This window comes from Lissotriton vulgaris, chromosome 3_1, assembly GCF_964263255.1.
Source record: "Lissotriton vulgaris chromosome 3_1, aLisVul1.2, whole genome shotgun sequence".
Classification (NCBI taxonomy): Eukaryota; Metazoa; Chordata; class Amphibia; order Caudata; family Salamandridae; genus Lissotriton; species Lissotriton vulgaris.
Window position 1 is genome coordinate 882,408,630 of NC_141689.1, and position 27,918 is coordinate 882,436,547.

The window sequence follows — 27,918 nt, forward strand, 5'->3', positions numbered from 1 at the left end:
ATCAACTGCCTATAAAGCATTTATATTTTTGTGAAAGGGTAATTTCGGCTTTATGTTTAAAAAAATTAAAAACATTAGCAGGGTTAAATGTTTTTGGCCCATCACATAATATATAACCTATCACAGCATTGGTTTGATTTAAATACTAGACTCCCGATGCTCACAATAATACTCAAAATAACATAAGGACGGTCAGAAGGTAAGACACTATTGAGAGATGAATGTGGCTCACACAGGCCAAGGCGTCAAGTGGACCAGCACTGAACTCTTCCCTGGCTGCTCACCTCGGCAAAGTCTGTGAGACTGGTGGCCCAAAATGAATGTCTGTGGTCAGGCAACTCTGCTGACTTTACTCTCCATCATCACATGATACTATAAAGCCGGTATAAAATGCCACCCAATGGGGCAGAATATTTTAAGTAAAGAAAGGGGTAATAAGCAAGAGAAATATTATAACATAGGAGCAGAAGGCCTATACCTGCCATTATTCGCCATCTGCCCAGCTGTCTTCAATGAAGCTTCCAAAATTCCAGAGTTCTAACATGGATTATTTAGTTATAAAGGTTGGGAATGAAAATACAATCTCTTTATAAAACGCTGGTGATTATTTTATTTTTCATTTTGATGTCAGAGTGCGCTGGTTGAAAGCAAATGTGCCGCTAGCCTCTTGTAAGTAAAATTAATGACATTTCTATGTGGCCAGTGATGTAACTGTCTCACGTAGATGATGGCTTATGGAGTGAAAAGGGTGATGCTGTGGCCTGTCACAGTTGCTTTCAGTTCCTGCTCCAGGTTACAAATGCTAAACTGGCCCTAAGAGCAATTAAAAAAATTGGAATCCCTAAAAAGAATGGAATTAAATAAGTGGTGGGATGCAGTGACACTCAAACAGTATCTCATCCTGAATAGGATACCGCGTGGACTTAGATCGCAGATCATGCCCACATACGAAGATCTAGAACCCGATCTTTTAGATTCCTGGGAGAAGGAATTGACTAACAGCTCGAGGAATTTAATTAATATTCTAATAGAGAATGCAGAGAGGAAAATTTCTAAGCTTTTAGTAGAGATCCAGAAAATAGAAGATGAGATAAAGGAGCTGAATCTCCCGTAGGCTACAATTAAAAATTATATAATCTTGGATGAATATCTGAATAACCTGCAGGTTGATATAAAGCGCAGGAAGGCCAGAAAGTTGAGGCGCGACAAAAATGATTATAAATCAGGGAGAGTTTTTACTTTTGCGAAGCGCCTCGACCACCTGGTGAGGCAGGATCGGGGTTTAAAGAGTAAGGTGGGTGCCCCCTCTATTAGTGATGGAGATGCATCATCAAGTAATCTCTCGAGAAGCGAGAATGAGGATGTGGAGGGTATTCAGGTTATTACTAATATCGAGAATACTTTTTTAGAGGAGGTGCGGAGATTGAGGATTGGGAATTGGGATACGGGTACCAGGAACCGAGAAGGAGGTACCAAAAGACAAGGAGAGGGACAAGAGGAAAGGGTGCAGCAAGGAGGAAGACTCGGGATGAGGACCAGGTTATGGACAAATTAATTGATGTGGAAGATGTACCAGGGAATGAGATTGAAATTATCAATCTGTCATCACAAAACTTGTCTCAAACTATGATTTCTTTGTTAAAAAAGGTACTAGGTTTCTGTCCTACTATGTCACCAGATTGGAATATGACGAAAATAGATGTTTATAAGTTTGTGAGACTTTTGAAATTGAAGAAATATTTTGTGAATGTACCCGAGAAAGTTAAGTACATGGGAACAATAATGGATGCTAGTGAATTGACAATTGAAGGAATTAATGCTACTAGGATTTTTATGTCTCTAACTAAAAATGAGGAGGACCCAGTAACAGTATCTAGACTTTTAGAAGAACTAGAAGTGAACAGGTATGCGAGTGAGAGTAGTGGCCTCAAATTAAGATCTAGGTGGACACCACAATTAACCACAGGGTTGATGCCTTTTATAGGTCTGTAAACTATGATCTTGATAAATTGATTGATAAGAACACTTGCACAAGACCCCTTAGGAGTAAAGACAATTTAACGAAGGGTGAAAGACAATCTTTGAAAGAACTTGCAGCGAATAAAGATCTTACGATACGTATGGCTGATAAAGAGGGAAATATTGTTGTGATGGACACGGTCAAATATGATGAAGAAATAATGTCGCAACTCCCTAATGCTGAATACTATGAAGCTTTGAGCAGGAACCCCCTAGTAGAGTTAACAGATAAAATCAATGGGCACTTAAGATATGGTATGACCTAACACTTTTGGATCTGGATGAGTACAATTACTTACTGGTATCATGTCCTAGAGCACCATGTATGTACACTTTACCGAAGGTGCATAAGGATAGAGAGAAACCCCCAGGGAGGCCCATAATATCGGGCATTGGTGGACCGACTGAGAAACTATCCCAGTACATAGATACTTTTTTGAGACCGTATGTGCAGAAGCTCCCGGCGTATATACAAGATACAAAACATATATTGAATATTATGAATGATTTGATATGGGAACAAGGGATGTACCTAGTAACCCTTGATGTTGTCTCATTGTACTCTAGCATACAACATCATTTGGGTATTGCTGCTATTGAGACATTTTTTAATAAGAGACCGGCAGAACTATATGACCACACTATGATGATCCTTCAGATGACTGAATTGGTATTGAAAAATAATGTTTTCTTATTTAACAACAAGTGGTACAAGCAATGCCCTGGTACAGCGATGGGTTCCAGATTCGCTCCGTCTTTTGCCAACCTCTTTATGGGGTGGTTCGAGGCGGAGTGGATCTGGGGCCGTCGTGGACATAGGTGGATAGAATACATTTACTACTGGGGTCATTTTATAGATGACTGTCTCATGATTTGGACCGGATCTGTGGAGAAACTGGAAGAGTTCTTCACTTACTTGAATGATAACAATGTGAATTTGAGGTTCACCACACATTATGATGAGGAACGAATATCATTTTTGGATATTGAACTATTTGTTTGTGGTGATAAACTGTGTAGTAGGATGTATAGAAAAGAAACGAGCTGCAAGGCATTATTACACGCCAAGAGCTGTCACCCAAAAAGTCAGATTAATACGATACCGTTTGGTGAAATGGTGAGAGCAAGACGAAATTGCTCAAATGAGAATGACTTTGTTTGGAATGTGGAGGATATATCAAGGAGATTTCAAGCAAGGGGTTATGACCAGAAGGTCATAGATAAAGCAAGGAAGAGAGTATATGGACTGAAACGGGCACAGACATTGGTATCTAAAGAGACAGGTACCAAGAGCAAGGATGAGAATAAGATCAGACTAATCACACATTATAGTACTGAGAGCCACAAATTATATTCTATATTGAATAAACATTGGCACTTGTTGACAACTAACAAGGATATATTGCCCTTTATTAGTGAACGACCTGGCATGACATTCAGGAAAGGAAGAACTTTGGCTAATACTGTCAGTCCTAGCTATCCAAATAAGGGGGAAGGGACTTGGTTGAGTAACAGAGTGAAAGGCTTTTACAAATGTGGCCGCTGTAGCTCCTGTAGATGGGCTAACAATAGAGTGAGGACATTCAGTTACAATGGCACGGGAACATATGAGATTGATGTCTTTATTAACTGTGATACCACTTATGTGGTATATGTGATAGCTTGTTCGCGTGGCCAGATATATGTGGGCAGCACAATCAGGAGACTACGGGACAGAATGATGGAGCATTTCAGAGCATGGAAGAATGGGGATACTAGATACCCTATTGCAGCTCATGCGGTTCAGAACTATGATGATCAAAAAGGGCACACATTTCAGTTTCATGGTATTGATCATATTAGCCAGGATCGGAGGGGGGGCAACAGACAACTGAAACTCAGACGGAGAGAGGTTATTTGGCTAATGAAGTTGAGAGCAGTAGAATGTGGTATGAACATTGATAATGAATTTCAGTACTTCTTAGGACAATAATGAAAGGGACAAGTCTCTCACTGTTTGTGCCTTGTCTTTCGTGGAATGAGCGACACCGGAACAGGTGTTTGTCATTATAATGTAACCATCATATTCATTTGTGTGATATATAATGTGTTATTATATTATTGTACCGTGATTTGACAAGGAAAGTAATGTTTGTTATTATGTGTTATGTTAATGATATTATGAGAAAAGAGATAGTTAAAGTGATTACCCCTGTATGTATACAGAGTAAGGTTTAATTTAATACATGATGCCTTCATATTCCGAAGATAACTTCAAGGATGAGATGTAAATCACATGACCCTTAAACTGCGACACTTGCTAACCCACCTCTAATATTTCTTTACCTTCTCACATTCTCACCTCACTACCCACTTTATTAGATTGTGAGTAAGGAGATATTGATTGATTCATTACAGCCATCCCATGGAAGTAGGATTGGGATTAGAATGTTGAGTTTCTCGTAACTCGACCAGTTACATGACTAGACCTTGCTGAATGAGGATCGAATAATTATACGAGACTGATTTGTTGTAGATATGTGATTTCAATCGGTACTCAGGAATCTTAGATCGCTATTCTATAATATTATCATGTGATCTATATTCTTATGGCAATATTGTGCGGTTAATAATCACAATTGATTCGAGCCGGATTTACTGTCAGAAGCACCTTTTATAGAAGTACGTAAATTTATGTAGTAGAAATAACCGTAGTGGAGATATGTAGATACTACCAGTAGCAATGATGAGGAAATGTATGTATGAGTTCACGAGACTGGGAGTTATGTATAAACTTGATCGTATTAATTCTAATAATACGCAAAGTTTATTGAGTATTATTTTCTAGGAGTCCCATTATTGAGATGAGGGGAATTCGTTTTTGGTGTTCGGGACCGATGTTATTTTATCTCTTGTAGACATTTAGCAATGGCGCTTACAGTGTCAGTGTATGAGATTTAGGTTGTGTTGGCGTATCTCGCTCAAATTATTTATTTATCACTCAGTTTTATAACTGGAGATCAGGGGTCGATTATGTACACATTAATTTAGGAGTACGATTACCTTTTTCGTATATATTAGGTACTAATGATAGTATGATCTTGGTTTTTGACAAATTACTTATACGAGCACATTCTAAGATGGCGCCCTCGATACTGGTGTATATCAAGGAACACCAAGACGCCGGCTACCGTGAAGGAAAGACGTGTGTAGATATGCACATGATCAAGACTTGGGTAAGTCTTATGCCTGCCGTACAATGTTTATTTATAATAACTTGGACGGGATTAGTAATTGTGCAAGTTTTTAAATATATTCCAAGTGCTGTATTATTCACTTGTAAGTACGATGTGATAATACACTAGTACACTGCGTGGGTCTGGAGTGAGCGGACACATATATATTAATTGGTGACTCGTTAGTACGAGGTAATATTAGATAACCCTGGGCGGGCAACTTCGCTACGCCCACGAAGTGGGCGTAGTGTTGCCTACTTCGCCCTTTGCAAAGTAGGCGAAGCAGGCAACACTACGCCCACTTCGTGGGCGTAGTGAAGTTGCCCGCCACCCGCCTCCCTCCCGCCCTCCCGAACATACCTAATTTAATTAAATGGGGACAAAAAAATAAATAAAATACACTTACCTTGTCCGCGGCGTCCCGGGGCTCCCTCTGCTCGTTCACGGCGCCGTCTGCTAACCAATGCGCATGCGCGGGCGGCCGCGCATGCGCATTTCTCGTGAGAAATGCGCATGCGCGGCTGCCCGCGCATGCGCATTGGTTAGTAGACGGCGGCGTGAACGAGCAGAGGGAGCTCCGGGACACCGCGGACAAGGTAAGTGCATTTTATTTATTTTTCTTTGCCCATTTAATTAAATTAGGTATGTAGGGGAGGGGGGCATGTGGCGCGTAGTGGGGCTACGCGAAGTGCGCAGGTGGGCGTAGTTTCTCGCCCACTTTGCGTAGCTTCGCGTAGCCCCACTACGCACACTACGCCCAGGGTTAATATTATAGGCTCACAAGTACACTGGGTAGCTGACATGTATATTGATGTGTGGTGTGTTTTTTGGTTGACTCAGATGTCAACAGATTTAATTTGAGTGTGCGTTTACGTTTTAGTGGTAGGGATTTTACGTACTTAAGTTTGGCTCTTTATTATTTTAGAGACTAGCGATCGGTGAGATTGGGAACTGACACAGAGGATTGGAAGAATATTAAGTGTCGATTTGAAACCATGCGGTGAGTATTAATGGCCTTGGACTGCCTAGTTCACGCATTGAGACTCCGTTAGTATTATGAGTGCAAACATTGTAATTTTGGATTTATAGGAACGAATGACATATAGAGGACACAAGGAGAATTGATGATTACGAATTTACGGCATTGGATATCGAATATACGGTACATATTTTGTTTCTTTACTATCAACGATTTGACGGAGGGAGATATTATGGATATGTGTGCTGGGGGGTACACATCCTCTGAGTAATAGTGGATTAATAATATTATAGGATACTGACTGGGTGAACTTTTTATGGACGAGCAGAGGATTTTCTGCTGGGATCTTGTAGGACAGGTGATTACTTTACTATATTTCTATTTTCACTTGGTTAGCCTTATTAATTACCCTTGTGATAATGAGTGGTGGAGGCCTCTTTTTATAAAATGTTTACACATCTGGGTGACTATTGGAACTGGTTCTATTGCCTTTTCTTTTCTTGCACGGGATTCTAGTTTTGTGTATCAAACATGGACTCCATGTATTATTAATTTGTATATTTCTGATGGAGAAACCCTAATGGAAAAAGCATAATATTTATTTATTTATATGTTATTTGTTTGGGTTTCAGCCCTGACGAAGTTATTTGTGCTTTACATAGCACGACCAAACACATGTTGGCTGCGGTTTTGATGAGAACATTGGAAGAATAAAGTCTAACTGGGATACAAGGACTTTGTTGACTGGATCAATATAAGGACTGGAATATAATTGCCTTCCTGCAATTTTTTGAAAACTTGGATGACCACTTTTGATTAGATGAGAATGTATTTGTGAATTTGGTTCTGAGTGCTCAGGGAGAACCCTTTGACGTTTTAATATAGATCCTCCTGAGTGGATCTAAAGTGGGTATGTTTGGTAACCATACCCTTCGCCCTTAGTAGCGCCGTGAGAGACTTTCTGTGTAACTTTTCCTTAATTTGAGTTGAGCGCCCTGTTGTTAACTGGTTACCAATTGCAGTTGGCCCTAAGAGCAGCTGTTACAAACCTAAGGCAGCACCTCTCAACCCTCATCCCACTGGCGGTCCGGTGGGCGGGGGGGAGGGAATCATTAGACATGGGTGCTACAAGTAAATACAGAACAAGACCTACCTCTCACAGAGCCACCAAACTTGCTGATCTTTAAACAGTATGACTTTATGAAGGGAATGGATGGAATGACAGGCCCTCTCTGGTGCAACTTGCACTTACTAACCCTGGGACCATCTACATGTGAGAGATGCACCTCATAACGCTTAGAAGTGCAGTGTGGCCTGATCGCACAGTAGCTGCAGACTTCTCGTGATTCTGAGTTTCCTGTGTGAGTAGCTCATCCAGCGCAGTTTTTTCCCTTTGCCTTCTGTGACTTCTTAATCCCTTTATATAATCACAAGTATCAATTGCAAGGTTAAATCCTGCTCTGGATTAGTTACTTACACATCAACTCGGGAAAATTGAGATATCTGTGGCACCAGTCTCTAAATTGCATTAGGATGTAAGTTCTTTTGCACCAGAAATCGCTTGCATCAAATCCACATATTATTAGGAATAAAGAGCCCAAAAAGTACATTAAAAGTAGCAGCAGCTGGCATGTGGGGCAGAATGGGGGGCAGGCATATGTGGTGTCGGTGCATGCATGCATGCAAGGTGAGTGGTGCATGTAAAAAAAAGAAAAAAGCACTTACTTTGCTTACTGCACGACCTTTGCTGTCCTTCTCGCTATGGTCTCCTCAGGCTCCAGTAAATTTCCTTTGGCAATCCTGGTGCTGCTCCCCTGCTGGTAACTTAAATCATAAACAATTGGTTCAGTCGGGTGCACTATATTTCTTCACTTCATACATATTTTATACCATATAGTCATTGCAAGAAGAATAAATCATTTTTGATTTATTCATCTTGCAATGACTATATGGTATAAAATATGTATCAAGTGAAGAAATATAGTGCACCCGAATGAACCAATTGCTTATGATTTACGTTACTGCCCAGGTTCTTAGGGATAATGGGTCACCCCATAGATACTAACCTCCCCTGCTGGTAACTAGCATGAGAGAAGCACCAGGATTGGAGGGAGCGGCCTGTCTCGGCACTCTCAAGAGCACTGGAGGCCTGTGCTTTCAGTAACCCAGCAGTCTTAAGACAGCTAGGTGAGAGAAGTTTAAAATGAGCATATCTGGTTGGCCATCGCAAGACAGTCAGCCAAAAAGTCAAAAAGACATGCGCACGTTAAACTGAAGTGCACAGCTCACTACTGCTACTCAGAAGCAATGGCCCGCCCCGTCCTGACACTTGGTTCAGGATGGGAGGATGGAAAATAAAATGGTAATAAATTAAATTTATTACCATTTTATATTTTATCACGGGGCATTTTGGGCAGTGGGGCAACGCTCCACTGCTCTCACGGAGGAGCCGCTCCTGATTAAAAGTATAATGCAAGTCACCTTGCCCTTATAAAGAAGGCCTTGTGCCTCTATATGAACATCTCAGTGATTGGCAATAGTTGAATAATCTGCACTTGGGGGTCCTTTATCCCATATGTTCTGGATGTTTTGTAACATGCTTGGTTGTCGGCTTCTGGACACTTCGGATGACACGTTACAGATTTTGCAACAAAATTGATGGATTAGAGATTAGAGATTGCTCTATCCACAGGTTTTGGTCTTTTCTTTGTAGATATTATCTTATGTCCACCGAATAGTATATGACAGATACAAGGCTTACGAATAAGAACCAGAGTAGATTTAGTGACAAAAAAGGTATTTGTTGACAGTTAGAGACAAAAATTAATCCGAGGGTAATTCTTTGATTGGACTTCATCACAAGCTGCATACAGAATAATGTAAATTCGGTAGCAGGTTTCATGAGTAAAGGCACCAGTAATTAAGCAGAAGAATAGGGGTAGAGTAACTAAGTGGTTCAATGAAGATCTGAAAATAATGCAAAGTAAATTTAGGAAGCTAGAACACATTTGAAGAAGGGACTATACTCCAGAGGCTAAACAGAGCTGGCTAAATTGGAATAATGAATGTAGAAAAACCATAAAAAGGGTCAAAGCAGCCCATAACTCATAACATTGTAAAACCCACCAATGTGTCAAATGCATTGTTCCAGGTAGATGAAAGATTAACTATTTTGCCAATTTCTTTGTTGCTAAAAATTAATAAAATCAAAACCCAGCTCTTATTAGCCAACATGAGGAATATATCAGACTTTATAATATATCAAACAGAGTAAAGGGCAATAGAGCGCACTCATAGATAATTATGACTGTAGAAACCTAAGAAACAAGAGTAGATCATCCAAATCCAAAATCAATATTTTTCCAGCAAAATTGCACAATAAATCAACTGTAAGTCATCATACTGGTCAGGCAATAGTCAATTCTTTGAACACCAGCGTCATGCCAGATGATTTGAAAAACACATAGCTTAAATTATTCCTCTAATAAAGGAACCTTTGCATGACCACGTGGCTCTAACAAACTACAAACCAGTCTCTGTATTTGGCAAAATTAGTTTCAACGGATAGTCTTTAATCATCTTACCAGTAATGTTGAAACTCACCAATTTTTATTCTATATGTAGGCTAGTTTTCAATCAGGTTGCAGCTATGAATTGAAAAAAATGTTGTCCTCGATGACCTGCAACAGCTAGCTGATAATGATATTCCAGTACCATTGGTGTTACTGGATTTATTGGTTGAGTTTGCCACCGTAGATGACCAGGTACTGCTGAATCGGCTTGATGAGCTAGGTATAAATGAGATATCATGGAGATGGCTCCATAGTTTTCTGAAGGATAGGGAAATTCAGTTGGTACTCGGCCCTTATCTCTCTGAAAAGTAAAAGGTGTCTTGTGGCGTTCCACACATTTGCGCTTTCGCCACTCTTGTTTAATCTATACATGAAACCTCTTCCACAGCAGATTGAATCATTTGGCCTATTGGCATTGATGCAAGCAAAGACACAGAAATTCTTTACACTGTTGATGGTGAGTTAAAGCTACGAACGTGAATAATTGCACAATTAAAATATGCATGATGGAGAACCATCTTATGTTAAATTGTGGCAAAAATGAAATTTTTCAGTTCTTTCATCAGGCATGGAGGTGGAACTTTACTTTTTTGGACTTTCCTGCTGGGACAACGACTCAAACTGGTGAAGAAACTTGGATTGACTGAGTTATCAATGAATGAACAGATACACTTGGTTGTTCTGTTTTTTTCGAACTACAACTGTTGAAACATACTATCTTCCTCTTTTCATTTCAACAAAAAATACAAATTATCAATTTAATTGTGTTAGCCAGGCTGGACATTTGGCTTTACATTTATTTGATTTACTATCTCTCTCAAAATTGCAACTACCCAGAATGTGGCAGAAAGTATGACTCGATCTCAAAGGGCTAGTGAAGCTTTATAGTTGCCGGTGGAACAAAAGGTGAAGTTCAAATCCCGATGCCCGGTACACAACGTAATATTGGGAAGTGAAAACAATCCGATCTCTAACTGATTTTCCAGTTATCAACCTGATAGAAATATTTTTTCTATAAGTACCTTTGTGCTAGAAGTTTCAAAGTTTAGCAGAAAACCTTTTGTTGGGAGAGCATTCTCGGTGGCTGCAGCTAGACTCTGGAGCAGCCTCCCAATAGAGATCCGAAGGTATGCAGACCTCCTCAAATTCACAGAAATGTCAAAGACCTGGCTGTTCTTACACTAAGGTTTTAGGCTCAATTTGGTCTTATGTCGACTCAGTCGATCAGCACTGGCGCCAAGGTACCTCATGATGTATAATGCACTGTATAAATTATATACATAAATAAGTGCATTGTCATTTCATCATCTGTATTAATAAGGTTTTGATGATGTTATCAAAACAGATCCCTGAGACCTGAACATGAAAGATTGGTGTCATCTGGCTGCTTCTGCTTCAGGATGGTCTATATAAACTGAACAGTAGCACTGGTGTGTAAGCCTGCAACATTAGTCTAGCTCTGCTGTGTAGTAGCTGTGATTGTGAGATTTATGTTTTGCACACTACTCCTTCGAGGTTAAGTCCAAGCGAGAAATATGAGTTTGAGAATGAACAGGAAAGAGAGAGAAAGAAAGTGGAATGGCATAATGTAGAAATGAGGATTCTACATACATTTTTAAATTACATTCACTTATTTTTTTGCACTGCCTATAACATCTAAGGTTCTATAACCAATTGTTAAGAAAATTGTGCTGAAAAGTGAAATGTTTGCCACAATCCTTTCATTGGGAAGGCTGCAATCCTACATACACGCAGAGGGTAAGTCTTAGCTGCCACACCATGAAAATACTGAAACATTTCATTAGTTCCACTTGAGAACCTCTTGTGGGTGTGTGAAATACACAGAACCTACTGTAGGAAGATGGGTTCGATTGGTGTAATTTGGGGCAGGAAATCAAGCCCCACCACTTTCAAAGTTTTTGAACCGCAGCTGCTAGTGAGCCAATTACTGGAATGTATTCAATCTCTTTTCAAAATCGTATCCATTTATTGTTCTTTACGTAAGGGAACTATGAGTTGAGACACGATTAGTGGAGCATAAATATTCTCAATAAGGGAAAACATACTTGCCAACCCTACAGATGTCAGTGGTGAGCTACCACTTTTTTGAGATTCCTGCCTCCTACTGCTTTTAGACTACATTCATAGGGCCTTTTAAGACACTTCTTTGAACTGTGATCCTATCGGATGCCCTATCTTCAGAGAGCCGTACGTGTAGCTGTAAACCCAGAGGCTGGCATAGTCTGAGCTCAAAGTGACAAATCTGACTTTCGGCCAATCGGGACTGTCTTGGTCAGTTGCCAGCCAGCCCTTCACAGCCAACATGCTTATAGGAGCGCACTGCAAAGGTCTGTGGGCTGCAAAGCTCTGGTGTACACCATGCACCGCAGCCTGTCTGACAGTGCGCCCATCAGCATGAGAGCTATAATTAAATACACCACTGCAGTTGAAGTGTTGAGGGTGGGGCTGTTGAGAATGCACAGGCCGGTGTCCCTGCTCTCCGCATTTAATTAATTGACATATATGTCTTTGCCCGACTTTTCCTTTCAATGGGATATAGTAGATCCAGAAGGATTCCTCCAGTAATTAAAGGAAATCCTATCACTGCAACATATCCAACAAACGGAAACAGACATTGGAAATTAAAAATGTGTGTATCCACACTGACTCCAGAATCATGAGAGTTGGGCTGAAGAGACATAAAGGAAAGTATCATGATTATGAGCAGAGTCAATTAAAATCAGCTTATGGGCCACCGGAAATTCTGCACTATTTTCCGAAATCTGCTCCCTGGTAGGTGACCACAACGAAAAGTTAGTGAACTGTTGTGGCTACTGCTGTTTACCTTTAACATATTCAATTCATCCCAACAGGCCATAGAGTCTGGGAGGTTGGCTAGAAGGGCTGGGGAAAAATCTATACAAATTGTTGTTTTGAGATTTAATATCATATGGATGATGCATTACTGCCAACGGAGGAGCAACAAATACTTCTCAGTAGGAAGCAGGTACTAGCAACATTTATTTCAAGCCATGATCAAAACTGAAGCAAAACCTAAACATACCTTCTAGGTAGGCTATTACTTTTTTAGAAACGCTACAACTTTTCTTTTCAATTAGGCCATCACGTTACTTTTAATATACTTCAGAATAAACCTTCTAAGTGGTCAAAACTAGCTGTCAGAGAGGGAAGAGAATTAACAACTACTCTGTAAAAGCAAACTGTTTTGAAAATCATGCATTGCTGCAGCTGCAGGAGTTGCCAGTTGGCAACAGAGGATTATGTACATATTTTTGCCAGTAAAGAATTGTATAATGAGGTTAAGATTGGCTTCTGTGATTAAATCCTGCGTTTGTGTTTCACTTATTTCTAATGATGTCATCAGGGTCAAAAGTCAGTGAGCCAAATGTCATTGTGCGCCGACTTTTTGTGACCAGAACATTATTTTGCAATCCAACCTATTAACTAATCTATTTGTTTTTTTAAATAAAGATTCGGAATGAGTCGCAAAACGGTGGGGCTTTTTTTACAAATCCCTTGTGCCTCTGATGTGTCACTTTTAATATGGGAAAAATTGGCGCATCGGAGGCGCAAGGGGCATGTAAATAAACCCCTATGGGGCAGATTTACAATAACTGGAATATCTCTGCAGATCAGCAGGGATGCGCCAGTTATTTTGCGTGACGTTAGGAACGCCTTACCCATTTACAATGCGGCGCACCCTGGCACAAGGAGAGACAGATGCGTGACACATCTGTCAGCGTGTAGGTAACGCAGTGCTGGAGTCCTGTTGCAAGCGTGACGCAACTCTGGCACTGCTCAGGGGCATCCTATACTTGCAATGCTGCGTCACTCCTTACGCTAACTAGAAGCAGGCGTAAGGTTTTGACGCAGCATGGATGTAAAAGTGACTCCGTGAAATCTTGTAGATTTCACTGCATCACTTTTACGGGGCTTCCTTGTGACGGAACGCCCACCCTGCATACATTATGCCTGATGCAGGTATAATGTAGCGCAGGGCTTTACAACGTGACGCATCTCACTAGATGCGTCACATTGTAAATCTGTTGCATAGAGGAGCATTGGTTTACTACGCTGCTGCGTCACAGAAGTGCCGCAGTGGTGTCGTAAAGATGAAGCAAGGGGCTTGTAAATCTGCCCCTATATGTCTAATGAATATTCATTAGGCAGATCACAAATTGCAAATCCCACTGATTGGCTAACTTTACAGGAACAGAGGTCTCAAATCCTCTGATTTGGCTGATCGAAGGGTTGTGACTGTCCGTACATCTGGTCCTTTGTGTTTTTTCACAGATCTGGGCATTATGCCATGTTGTCTGCTAGAAAGCGATGAATTAATTTGGTCAAAGATCATGTGGTGTCATTTCTGGTAATGCAAACACAACAGGTGATGGACCGAATGTGGATCAATGTCACACACTCACCCCAGTCCAAAGATCTGGGCCCAAATCCATCGTTTTTTTGCACTCCACACCACCCTGGGTTAGACAATGGCGATATGCAAATCAGCTCTGACCCTGTGCCCCATGGGAACAGTCCAGTCCGAACTACAAAAGCCATGTCCTTCCCAGAACGGAATCAAGCATCCGAGGACCGGACCGGTTTCGAGGTAACACCTCTCATCAGCCCGGCTAGCTTGACTCCAGTGGTGTGGAGTGCCTGGGACCCACGTCTGGGCATCCCCAGCGCACTTAGGGCGGAATATGCAAACACAACAGGTGATGGACCGAATGTGGATCAATGTCACACACTCACCCCAGTCCAAAGATCTGGGCCCAAATCCATCGTTTTTTTGCACTCCACACCACCCTGGGTTAGACAATGGCGATATGCAAATCAGCTCTGACCCTGTGCCCCATGGGAACAGTCCAGTCCGAACTACAAAAGCCATGTCCTTCCCAGAACGGAATCAAGCATCCGAGGACCGGACCGGTTTCGAGGTAACACCTCTCATCAGCCCGGCTAGCTTGACTCCAGTGGTGTGGAGTGCCTGGGACCCACGTCTGGGCATCCCCAGCGCACTTAGGGCGGAATATGCAAACACAACAGGTGATGGACCGAATGTGGATCAATGTCACACACTCACCCCAGTCCAAAGATCTGGGCCCAAATCCATCATTTTTTTGCACTCCACACCACCCTGGGTTAGACAATGGCGATATGCAAATCAGCTCTGACCCTGTGCCCCATGGGAACAGTCCAGTCCGAACTACAAAAGCCATGTCCTTCCCAGAACGGAATCAAGCATCCGAGGACCGGACCGGTTTCTAGGTAACACCTCTCATCAGCCCGGCTAGCTTGACTCCAGTGGTGTGGAGTGCCTGGGACCCACGTCTGGGCATCCCCAGCGCACTTAGGGCGGAATATGCAAACACAACAGGTGATGGACCGAATGTGGATCAATGTCACACACTCACCCCAGTCCAAAGATCTGGGCCCAAATCCATCGTTTTTTTGCACTCCACACCACCCTGGGTTAGACAATGGCGATATGCAAATCAGCTCTGACCCTGTGCCCCATGGGAACAGTCCAGTCCGAACTACAAAAGCCATGTCCTTCCCAGAACGGAATCAAGCATCCGAGGACCGGACCGGTTTCGAGGTAACACCTCTCATCAGCCCGGCTAGCTTGACTCCAGTGGTGTGGAGTGCCTGGGACCCACGTCTGGGCATCCCCAGCGCACTTAGGGCGGAATATGCAAACACAACAGGTGATGGACCGAATGTGGATCAATGTCACACACTCACCCCAGTCCAAAGATCTGGGCCCAAATCCATCGTTTTTTTGCACTCCACACCACCCTGGGTTAGACAATGGCGATATGCAAATCAGCTCTGACCCTGTGCCCCATGGGAACAGTCCAGTCCGAACTACAAAAGCCATGTCCTTCCCAGAACGGAATCAAGCATCCGAGGACCGGACCGGTTTCGAGGTAACACCTCTCATCAGCCCGGCTAGCTTGACTCCAGTGGTGTGGAGTGCCTGGGACCCACGTCTGGGCATCCCCAGCGCACTTAGGGCGGAATATGCAAACACAACAGGTGATGGACCGAATGTGGATCAATGTCACACACTCACCCCAGTCCAAAGATCTGGGCCCAAATCCATCGTTTTTTTGCACTCCACACCACCCTGGGTTAGACAATGGCGATATGCAAATCAGCTCTGACCCTGTGCCCCATGGGAACAGTCCAGTCCGAACTACAAAAGCCATGTCCTTCCCAGAACGGAATCAAGCATCCGAGGACCGGACCGGTTTCGAGGTAACACCTCTCATCAGCCCGGCTAGCTTGACTCCAGTGGTGTGGAGTGCCTGGGACCCAGGTCTGGGCATCCCCAGCGCACTTAGGGCGGAATATGCAAACACAACAGGTGATGGACCGAATGTGGATCAATGTCACACACTCACCCCAGTCCAAAGATCTGGGCCCAAATCCATCGTTTTTTTTGCACTCCACACCACCCTGGGTTAGACAATGGCGATATGCAAATCAGCTCTGACCCTGTGCCCCATGGGAACAGTCCAGTCCGAACTACAAAAGCCATGTCCTTCCCAGAACGGAATCAAGCATCCGAGGACCGGACCGGTTTCGAGGTAACACCTCTCATCAGCCCGGCTAGCTTGACTCCAGTGGTGTGGAGTGCCTGGGACCCACGTCTGGGCATCCCCAGCGCACTTAGGGCGGAATATGCAAACACAACAGGTGATGGACCGAATGTGGATCAATGTCACACACTCACCCCAGTCCAAAGATCTGGGCCCAAATCCATCGTTTTTTTGCACTCCACACCACCCTGGGTTAGACAATGGCGATATGCAAATCAGCTCTGACCCTGTGCCCCATGGGAACAGTCCAGTCCGAACTACAAAAGCCATGTCCTTCCCAGAACGGAATCAAGCATCCGAGGACCGGACCGGTTTCGAGGTAACACCTCTCATCAGCCCGGCTAGCTTGACTCCAGTGGTGTGGAGTGCCTGGGACCCACGTCTGGGCATCCCCAGCGCACTTAGGGCGGAATATGCAAACACAACAGGTGATGGACCGAATGTGGATCAATGTCACACACTCACCCCAGTCCAAAGATCTGGGCCCAAATCCATCGTTTTTTTGCACTCCACACCACCATTCTGGTAATTTCTGGTAATGTCACATCTTTATGCTAGTTTGTGAATTTGAAACCTGAAAAATCCTACCTCTCTTCGTCCCTGAACGTTGGCAAGGGCCTGCCTGAACGTTGTGATAGTATTTGATTATAACTCTCGTTTAAGTGAGAAAATGCCTGGTGATAATGTGAACGTTGCAACCACATTTTCTTTTGTAACATTTTATTCCCGGATACTCCCTCTTTCTCACCGAAAACACTAGAAAAAGACACGGCAAACAAGACAAACACCAGGAAAACATGTCAAACCTCCAAATAAGTGGTCTCTGCCATACGAGTTAGTGGAATTTATCGCTTTTAAAAATAATCCACACGTCTGGATTATTTATGCGTGCCTTTAAGTGCGCAGGAAGTATTGAAAATACTACACTTTCCGTCCTACTATAAATATGCAAATCAGTTGTGGTTGACTGCCAGTGACGTTCTAGAGAGGAGCGTGTCCCTCAGTAGCTGCCTTAGCTAACTGAAGTGTGTGTTATGGTGACTACTTGTCATGGAGTGTTTGGTCTGAGGAGACAGTAATTTAGTAGTGGACGGATGCACAGCAGGTTGTGTGTGACATACAGTTCCTTAAGATTAAAAGGTTTTGCTGAAGTTTTTTAGGTGCTCCACAAGGTGGCGCCAGGGGTCCAGTGGCGTCAAGTAGTTAAGTGCAAAATTGTGGACCTAGAGAATCTCTAGGGACATCCCTTGTTGGGCACACTGTGTCTTTATCTTTCTACTGAGAAAAAGATTTCCATACTTGTTGATTTGTTGTCCATTAAAGAAATTTATTAGATGTTAACATATTCATTTAACTTTTCGTGATTTTAGACTTCTCGATACTTTCAAAATACAGGCAATGTCATTTTATTACTCAAATCCAATGCATTTCGGGCATTATGAAGTCATGCCCTTCATCAGGGAAATAGACACTGAAAAAACGAAAATGAGATGGCGTTTACTAATTTCAAAGATATAATGAATCAAAGAAACAAACTAACTAGGTACTTTACATCTCAATCATAACAGTGTTTGTCATTATAAGTGAAGCATACAAGCCAAAGCATGCATTATAATCGTGTGGGGGTGTGCTGTGGGTAATGGTATACGTGCAGGGGTGTAGGGACGCGGTTACTTACATGCCTTTCTCCATGTAAGTTTCGAGATCTGGAAAGAATATGGAAGGTATGGTTTAGATTGTTTCCCGGGAACTAAAGGAAAAACGGGTTGTGCGCGAGTCAAAAAGACCGCGTACGTTGCGCATATGGGACTGACCTGGTGCGATGTGAATTCAATTCGTTGTAGGTTATTTCATTCGCCGTAGCGGTTCCACCTAGCAGCGGCTGCGGGAGGCAGTCCGCGCTTTCCTAGTTTTCAAAAAAGGTAGCGGTCATGTGTTGTATCACGTGACAATGGCCAGTGAAACAAGACTGTAGCGATATCGCTATGGTTTAAACTATGATATTGGACGGTGTGCTAGTAATACTGAAAGCTGAATGAGTAGTGGTTGTGGTAATGTTACTGATGGATATTGGAGAAATAATAAGAAAAAGAGGGTTTCCAAAGTGGAAAAAATATAGTCGAATATGAAAATCGGTCAAATAGAAACCTCGAACTGGTGGGGTCCTGATACCAGGGTCGGTGTAGTAAGCAATGGTGCTATGGGTGTGGGTTGGAGGGGGTGGATGAAAGTGAGGATACGTGTGTATACATGTGTCTGATGTTAGGAACCCAGTACAGTATGCACAAGCAGCAATCTACAGAGCAAATACTTTAAAGATAACATGAAAATTCAATTCTATCGTTGAGACCCGTTGGTTTTTGGGTAAACAATTTGTAGATCCAGTAATTCTCTCTTCTCAGTAAAAATTTCGTATTGTCTCTTCCCTCTGTTTTCTGGATAGTCTCAAGGATGATATACTTGATTTGGGAAACATTGTGTTGGGCTTCCACAAAATGTGATGCTAAAGACGATTTAGTGTTCTTCAAACGAATATTGGATTTATGCTCAATTAAGCGTGTCTTAATGCGACGCTCTGTTTTACCCACGTACATTTTCCCACATGGGCATCTGATTCCGTATATTAGGTTGGATGATTCACAGGTACCGTTTACCTTCAGTTTGATGGGGTAACCTTGTGTGGGGTGGCATATTTCGTTGCCCCTGATTATATTGTTGCAACTGCCACAGTTCAAACAGGGTTTGGTTCCTGAGTATGTCGTGTTGTCAGGAAGTTTATTTCGGAGGATTTCCCCCAAATTCTTAGCTCTAGTGAAAGCAAAGATTGGTGTGGAGCTAAAAGATTGTTTGAAATCCGGTTCCATATTTAAAATTGTCCAGTGTTTCAAAATGGATTGTTTGTATTTTCTGCTTGCGGTGGAATACTTAGAAACGGCTACAATTCGTGTTTGCTCAGTTTTCTCTTTGGAAGTTAAAAGATTGGATCTGTCCATGTTGTCAATTCTAGTTCTGCTTTCTTCCACTAGGTTCGGTGGATATCCTCTTGAGGTAAACTTTGTGGTCATTTGTGTGAGTCTGGTTTTCAACATTTGTTCATCCGAACTGATGCGTTTTACTCTCGCCATTTGTGAAAATGGCAAGTTTTTTTTTATTTTTTTAAAATTTTTAAAACCTTTATTGTAATAAAGCACACAGCTATTCAGCCTAACATCCCGGAGGCAAGGCAGCAAAGTATCAGAACGATCATAGTGCCAAACGATTCATGTCAGAACAATACAGGTTGTTTTTTATTTTATGTAAACACAGAAACGTGAACAGAAGCGCCCGAGGGCGCAGAAAAGGCAATGGTAGGAAAAATTGACTATGAGTCAGTAGGAGGCGGCAGAGGCTAGAGAAATTATGAAAAGAACTGAAGCAGAATGTAGAAAAAGAGGGGGGGGGAGGAAGAACAGGAGAATCAGAGCAAGAGTAGCATAGCTGTTGTCAACGTCTACGGCGATAAGCGTTCATCTCGAGGCATCGGTTCAGGTGGTAAACACAAATCACCTCGGTAAGCGTTCCAGGCCCCCCACACCTTATTCCAAGTCTGAGGCCGCCCCCTGGCAGTGTACACAGTCTTTTCACGCAACATGCACCAATCCATGTTGGCCTTCCATTGTACCACCAGGGGGGCCACGTTGGATCCCCATTTCTGCGCTATGTCCCGTTTAGCAACCATATTGCCCAGTGTAGCCCACCGGGTCTGCGCCGTGTTATAGTCATTCGGCTCCCAGACATTGAGGAGGCACCTACGCGCCTCCGCAGCCAACCCCACTCCAGTCACCTCCCGCATCACTCTATGGACCCTCTCCCAATAAGGGGCAATAATGGGACATTCCCACAATATATGCAGAAAAGTGGCAGGGGCTCCGCAGCCACGACGGCAAAGGCCATCTGGCGAGAAGCCCATACGCACAAGCCTGGGGCCGGTGACGTACACTCGATGAAGGATTTTGAACTGGACCAGCCGCAGACGTGAGGAAATGGCGACCTCCTTGGGGGAGGACACAGCACTCTGCCAGTCCTCATCGTCCAGTTCCAGCCCATCAGCCACCCACTGTTCCCGCAAGCGCTGGAGGAGGTCCACCTGAACGTTGATCAGCTTTTTGTAGGACAGAGAGATGGCGCTATCCGGCATATGCCCGTCCAGCACTCTGTCCTCCAAGGGAGAGCTCTCGGGGATGTCACCCTCCTCCGGTCTGGCGGCAGCTATTGCGTTTTGCAGCTGGGCGTAGCGGAAGAACTCCGTTCCACTCAATTGGTATTCCGCCTGCAGCTGCGGGAAAGTCTTGACCTCCCCCCTGGAAAGCATGTCCTCGACCCTCGAGATCCCTATGAGGTCCCACTTGTCAAAGCCCTTGGTGTGCCAGAGCTTGCCCAAAATGTCGGAATCGAAGAGAGGGGTGAATTTCGTCAGTCTGCCCTGCCAGCCCTGTATCTTATTAACCGTTCGCCACGTGTGGACCGCCGCCTTGGTCGGACCCGTGAGGTTCCGATCGAAGGATCTAGAGTAGAGGGCGCGATAGTAATTGCCCCCCTGCAAGAGCCATCGGTCCATGGCATAGCCGGGGCTGTCCACGGGACCGTAAAAACCATGGTTGATTGCAGTAAGTTGAGAGGCCCAGTAGTACCTCCGCACGTCTGGTAACGCAATGCCCCCGTCGTACCATGGCATGGTAAGCTTCTGGACAGCGACACGAGGTTGACCATCCCAAAGAAGGGCACGCTGCAGGCTCTCGACCTCCCTGAAGTAGCGGGCCGGAACAAGGTCCTGGGTATTCTGCAAGGCATACAGGAACCTGGGCAGGGACATCATTTTAAATAACGCCGCCCGGCCCAGTAGAGAGAGAGGGAGCTTACGCCAACTCTCCACATCCCTCCGCAGTCGGTGGAGCGGGGGGAGTAAGTTGTGGTCGTACCTTACCCTAGGGTTGTGTGAGATGTAGATCCCCAGGTACTTAAAGCCTTGCCCGGCCAGTTGTATGTTGCAACCTCTGGGGAGGCGCGGCTTGTCACCCTTGAGGATGTAAAGGGAGGATTTGGCCCAGTTGATAATCAGGCCGGAGTAGCGCCCAAACAACCTGAGCACATCACACGCCACAATAAGCGACTTGCAAGGGGAGGTGAGGTAGAGCAGGATGTCGTCTGCGTACAGGGAGACCCTGTCCTCAAAGCCCGGGGACCAGGAAATCCCATGCAAGTCAGGGTGCGAGCGTAGCATAGCCGCAAGAGGCTCTAGAGCCAGCGCAAACAGGAGCGGAGACAAGGGGCAGCCCTGTCTGGTTCCGCGTTGGAGCGCAAAGGGAGCAGACATGCGACCGTTGACCGTGACAGCAGCCAGAGGGCTAGCATAAAGAAGTTGCACCCAGCCCAGGAAACCCGGTCCAAACCCAAGTCTCGTCAGCACCGCCCACAAATAGTTCCATTCCAGGGAATCAAAGGCCATCGTGGCATCAAGGGAGGCCAGTACCGCTGGTTCCGTAATGGCATGAACCCTGGCCATAACCCCGTGCAGGCGTCGCAGGTTAAGGGCAGTATTGCGGCGGGGAATAAAACCAGACTGGTCCGGGTGCACCAGGTCGCTTATAACCCCGACCAACCGGTTAGCCAACAGTTTGGCCAGGATCTTGGGTTCAGCATTGAGGAGAGAAATGGGGCGATAGGACCTACAAATATCTCGCGGCTTGCCGTCCTTATGGATAACCACTATAGTGGCCAGTCGCTGGTCCAAGGGAAAGACACCATCCTCGCGGGCACGGAGGAACATATCTCTCAAATGAGGGGAGATCACGTCCGGCCGGATCTTGTACAGTTCAACCGGTATGCCATTGGGTCCGGTTGCTTTGCCTGCACGCAGAGCGCGAATCGCCAGAGCGATCTCGTCCGCGGTGATGTCCCGGTCCATGTCGACCCTGTCCTCCTCCGAGAGACAAGGAAGGTCTATCGCCGAGAGGAATTCAGATGAGTCGGCCTCGGAGCGGTCCGAACCGGAAGTATAAACACCCCGAAAATAGTCCGCAAAAGACTCGGCAATGGCACTCGGATCAGTAACCACCACTCCGTCCTCACCCAGGATCTCCGGGACCACCCGGCTTGCCATTTCCCGCCTGTCCAACCAGGCCAACAATTTACCAGCCTTGTCCCCAACATCATAGATGCGGCCTTGCTGCTCCTTCGCCAGGATCAGGGCTGCGTCCGTGGCGAGATCGTGATACTCCGATTGTTTCAGAGAGAGTTCGTGCAGGAGAGAAGGGTCAGGCTCAGGCCCCAGACGGGACTCGAGACCCAAGACCTCCTCCTCCACTTGCATAAGATCCGCATCGCGAGTTCGTTTAGCCGCCGCGATAAGAGCCAGGGCTTCACCCCGCAACACCGTTTTGAAGGCCTCCCACAGAGTGACCGCAGAGCCCACGGATCCAGTATTTTCAGTAAAATATAGGCCGATGGCCTTGGCCAGGAGTGCTCGCGTGTTATGGTTGCGGAAATACCAGGGATTTACCGCTGCCGGGCGGCTGGACAGAATGACACCGAAGTCAAAGGAGATCCACAGCGGCGAGTGATCGGAAACGCCCCTCGCCAGGAAGCGCGCCTCAGAGATGGCGGGCGACTGTGCCGCCAGGGTGAGGACATAATCCAGGCGGGACAGACTTCCGTGGGCACCGGAAAGGAATGAAAACTGGCGAAGCGCAGGATGCAATAACCGCCAACAATCCACCAGACCCATAGAGTCAAGGAAGGTCGGCAGCCATGTTTGGGAACCCAGGAGGTCTCTCGGTGGCTGGCGATCTAGAGTGCCAGAGCAGACTGAATTGAAATCACCCCCTAGGATCAACAGGCCCGAAGGCAGGGACAAGATGGCGCCTCCAAGGTCCTGGAAGGTGCTAGATTGGAGGCCAGGGGGAACATAGACCGAAAGCAGGGCCAGGGAACGCCCCTCCCATCTTCCCGCCACCGCTGCGTAGCGTCCTCTATCATCCAGGAGCGTGACGTCTATTTCAAGAGGAAGGGACGCACGTACAAGGATGCCCGCCCCCCGGGAGCCCGAGGAGAACCCAGAGTGGGCAACCATTTTGTAACCCTTGCGATTCAGGGCCCTACAAGAGTTCCCCACTAAGTGCGTTTCTTGTAATAGTACAACATCAGGCATGTTCCTTTTTATCAGCTGAATCACCACCCCTCTCTTAACCCGATCACCTAATCCATTGACATTCCAGCTAAGCACTTTCAATTTCCTACCCCCCATCCCCTACCAACCCGCCCCACCCGACTCCATCCAACTCAATCGTCAATTGCACATTAAAACACACAGTCCATTGCCTCAAGGAAGAAAAAGAGATAGAGCAAACAAACAATAAAACTCGCAAAGTTACACCCCCCACCCTGCACCCCTGCATGTGACTAAAAAGCCCCCCAACCAGCAGTGTGCCTGTCGCCCCATAACTACTCTACAAAAAGACACCCAGAGGAGTGAGGAATCTCCGCGAACGCCTCCCGCCACCCTCCATGTACTGACAGGAAAGATAGTGCGGCATCTCAAAGCTACATTTGACAGGCCACTGAGGCAAATAAGATAATCAATTAGTCACCCACTACGGAACCAAGTCTCATAGGTCCGAGCCGCCAGCAGCGCCACCCTCATGGTCCTCCTGTGCGTCTCGGTGCGGTGATAGAGTGTCCAGCCATTCACTAACGTTCTCAGCGAAGTCAAAGAACAGGGCACGACCTTCGTGCTCGATCCGGAGCTTAGCGGGGAACATCATAGAGTACTTGAAGCCTAGGTCCCTTAGTCGTCGCTTCACCCCAGCATAGCTTTGGCGCTGCCGCTGAACCGTCCTGGTGAAATCTGGATAGAAATGGACATCAGCATTTTGGAACTTAAGTGGTCCATGTCGCCTGGAAGCCTGCAGGACAGCATCCCTGTCACGGAAATTAAGCAGCCGGGCCACGATGGTTCTAGGCGCCACGCCCGTCTTCGGCGGGCCACCCGGTACTCGGTGGGCACGCTCCACCGAGAAAAAGTTGCTGAGGCCAGGCGGGGCCAGATGAGTCCTGATCAGGTCTTCAACAAGGAGGTCCGTCGCCGCCTCCTCCGAACCCTCCGGTACACCGACAATACGGATGTTCTGCCGCCTGGCCCGGCTTTCAAAGTCATCCAGCCGCCTCGCGAAGTGCTCCGCTGTCCTCTGCAGGTTCCGGACTTCAGTTTGCAAGTCCGAGACATCTCCCGTGAGACTGTTCGTCTTGATGTCCAGATTCTTAACCCGATCATTGGTTTTGCCCAAGTCGGCTCTGATGAGGGACAGATCAACGGCCATGCCATCCACCTTGTGCGTGAGGACTTCATGCTGTTGCTGCATGTCCGCCCGGAAATTTGTAATGGCTCCCAAAATGTCGCTCAGAGTGGGCTCAGAGCCGTCCGGCGAGCCCGAATGTGGGATGCCCTTGGCAGAGGGTCCAGTAACAGGCGGTGTCTTCGGCTGAGTATAACGCTCAATCCGATTCTGCTGCTGTTGCGATTTACTGCGCACTCCTCTGTTAGACGGCTTGTCGAGGTCCCCCTTGCCCGCCATGTTAGGTCCAAGAGAACAAAGGGCTATGCCAGGCAAGTCCAAGCCCGGAGGGTCGGAGATTTGTCCGGGAGGACAATGGAGCACCGGCCCAGGTTAGCTCCGCAGTCCAAATAACACCGCTGTCTAGTACACTTCTCCGCTGGCGAAGGCAGGCAGGCACTCCGCAGATCAGCAAAGCGTAGCGGCGGAGTCCGCAGAGACAATGGCACTGAGCTGGCACGGAGTCCCACTCGACGTAGCTCCGCGTAGGAGACACCGATTTGGAATCTGAAAACGGTGATCGCCTCAGTGGGCCCTCAGCAACGAGTATCCACCATCGTGGATCAGGATTACGGGCAGGATAGTTGCGGAGGATCGGAAGGTCCGCGGAGCTCCGAGCTTACGCGGCCATCTTGGTTGCCAGCGAAGCTCCTCCAAAATGGCAAGTTTTTGATAAGTTTTGGTTCGTGAAAACTTGAATATAGAAGCATGTTGTTTCTATCAGTTGGTTTCGTGTATAAATCTGTTTTGAATCCTTCAGGGGAAATTGTAACTTTGACATCTAAAAAATTTACTTCAGTGTCAGATATGTCCCATGTTAATTGGATTCTTTGATCAATGTCATTGAATTTCTTCAGTTGAGTGTCTAAGGATTCTTCGGTATTGGTCCAAATTAAGAAAAGGTCATCAATGTACCTCACTATCATCTTGAGATTGTCCGTCCATTCTGGTTTAGAGAGAATGTGTTGTTGTTCATACCATTGCATGAATATATTGGCATATACCGGTGCCGCCGAATTGCCCATTGCCATTCCTGTGAGTTGCTGATACCACGATTGTTCGACTTTAAAGTAGCTGTGGTAAAGGATAAACTGCATTAGTTCCATGAGGAATGTTTGGAAATCTATGTCGAGGTCCGAGTTCAGAAGAGCATTCTCCAAGGCTTCTATTCCCATGTCATGGGGTATGCTCGTGTATAGGCTACGAACGTCAGCTGTACACAAGATTAGTTTGTCTGTTTGATTGACTGTTATCTTCTGTAATTTCTGCAGAAATTGAGTAGTGTCCTTAATGTAAGTTTGCATGGATTGCACTGGTTTTTGTAAGTATTTATCAATGAGTTGACCGATGGGTTCATGGAGGCTACCTATGGTAGATACTATAGGTCGCATCGGAGGGTCATAGGTGTTTTTATGAATTTTGGGGACCATCCTCAGTGTTGGACTTTTGGGATTCAGCGTTAGTAGAAACTGTTTTGTTCTGTCCATAATGATGCCTTTTTTGTGTGCTTCATCGATGATGGTTTTGAGTGTTTTAGAATATTCCAGCGTGGGATTTTGATTTAACTTTGTATATGTTTGGGTGTCTGAAATGTGTTCCATCACTTTTGAATTGTACATCTCTGTGTTCATGATAACGATGGCTCCCCCTTTGTCAGCTTTGGTGAAGATGATACTGTTGTCGTTCGCCATTCTGTGTAGTGTGTCTAGGTCTTTCTGCGTTATGTTTCTTTGTTTGGGTTTGGTGTGTTTCAACTTCTGTAGGTCTTGTCGTACTAGATTTTCAAACAGATCTAATGTTTTATGGCTCATTGGAGCTTGAAAAGAACTTTGAGGTCGTAAGCCTAGTAGTTGATCCTGGTCGGTTTGTGGTCGTTCTGGTACAATGTTGTCGAAGAAATGTCGCAGTCTGAGTTTCCTCATGAATTTGAATAAGCTCACCTCTAATTCCAAATTATCTGTACTGGTAGTCGGAACAAAGGACATCCCCCTCTGTAATATTTGTAATTCGTATGGATTGAAATTTTTATCGCTGATGTTGATCACTAGTTGTTCTGAGGTTGGGTCTTTTTCTTCATTTTCTCTTTCTCCTTGATGCTGGCCGATGTGCTTCGTGTGGTCGGTGGATCTCTTTCTTTGTCCTTTTCTGATGCTTCGCCTGGGTCTCCTTTTTGGGCTTGGCCCTGTTCTAAAAAAGGACTCGGTTCCATGGGTTTACTCGTGGTGGGTTCTTCCATTGTTATATTTTCTTGGGTGGTCCTGCTTGGTGGGGGTCTACGTGGTTTTTGGGTGGTGTCACTATCCGTTGATGATGTGTCTGTTTCGAATTGTATGGTTTATTTCTTCGTTTCTGCGCGTAGATGTCTGCCCATGTGTAGGCCTCCCCTAAGCGGTAGTCTAGAGTATCCCTCTTAAATTTGCGAATTTTCCTTTCGTTGATCTCTTTCGTGTGACGGTCTATTTGTTTTTTAATATCCTCTAAGGTCGTCTTTAATTCGTCTTCCGACATCATCTTGGAAAGTTCTGATGAAGTCTCCTCTATTTCCATGCTCAGTTCTTCCAGGATAGTAGACAACTCTTGTATGATCAGGAGGATCAGGTCTAGGGATGTCCCTAGAGATTCTCTAGGTCCACAATTTTGCACTGGTCTGAGGAGACGGCAGCTCAGGGTGTAGGAAGAGTGACTCTTGGATCAGTGCCAGCTAAAGATCAATATTGGAGAAGTGTCACTGTAAGGAAATCCAAACATTGTTCAATATTAACTTATCATGCCTTGATGATATGGCTATGGCGGAACCTTTTTCTGTACCTAATGGCACACCTTCCCTTCCGGTGTTACGTGTATTCCGCTATTTGCGACATTTTCCAAACACATGACGTCAGGTATGTACTTTTAAAGACAATGAATAGTTATAATATGCTGTTGTAACATAAAATAATAAACACAGTGACATGAATAACCTCTAGGCAATTTAGTTCAACGTTACATTGTTATGACTTGCCACATCTTGTTTAGATCTGAAAGTGTTACACAGTGCGTGATTATAATCCCGTTTGCCATAACAACCAGGAAATTCACCTTAAATATATTTTACAGTAACTGTAACATTTGTCATTACTGTTGCTGAGAAAGTGT

At 45.1% G+C, this 27,918-nt stretch overlaps 1 protein-coding gene across 1 annotated transcript in view; it reads right to left on the reverse strand.

Annotated features, from left to right (window-relative positions):
• The window catches only part of SLC1A1 (solute carrier family 1 member 1), a 400,763-nt gene that overhangs the window by 15,034 nt on the left and 357,811 nt on the right, over positions 1-27,918 (reverse strand). The window lies entirely within an intron of this gene.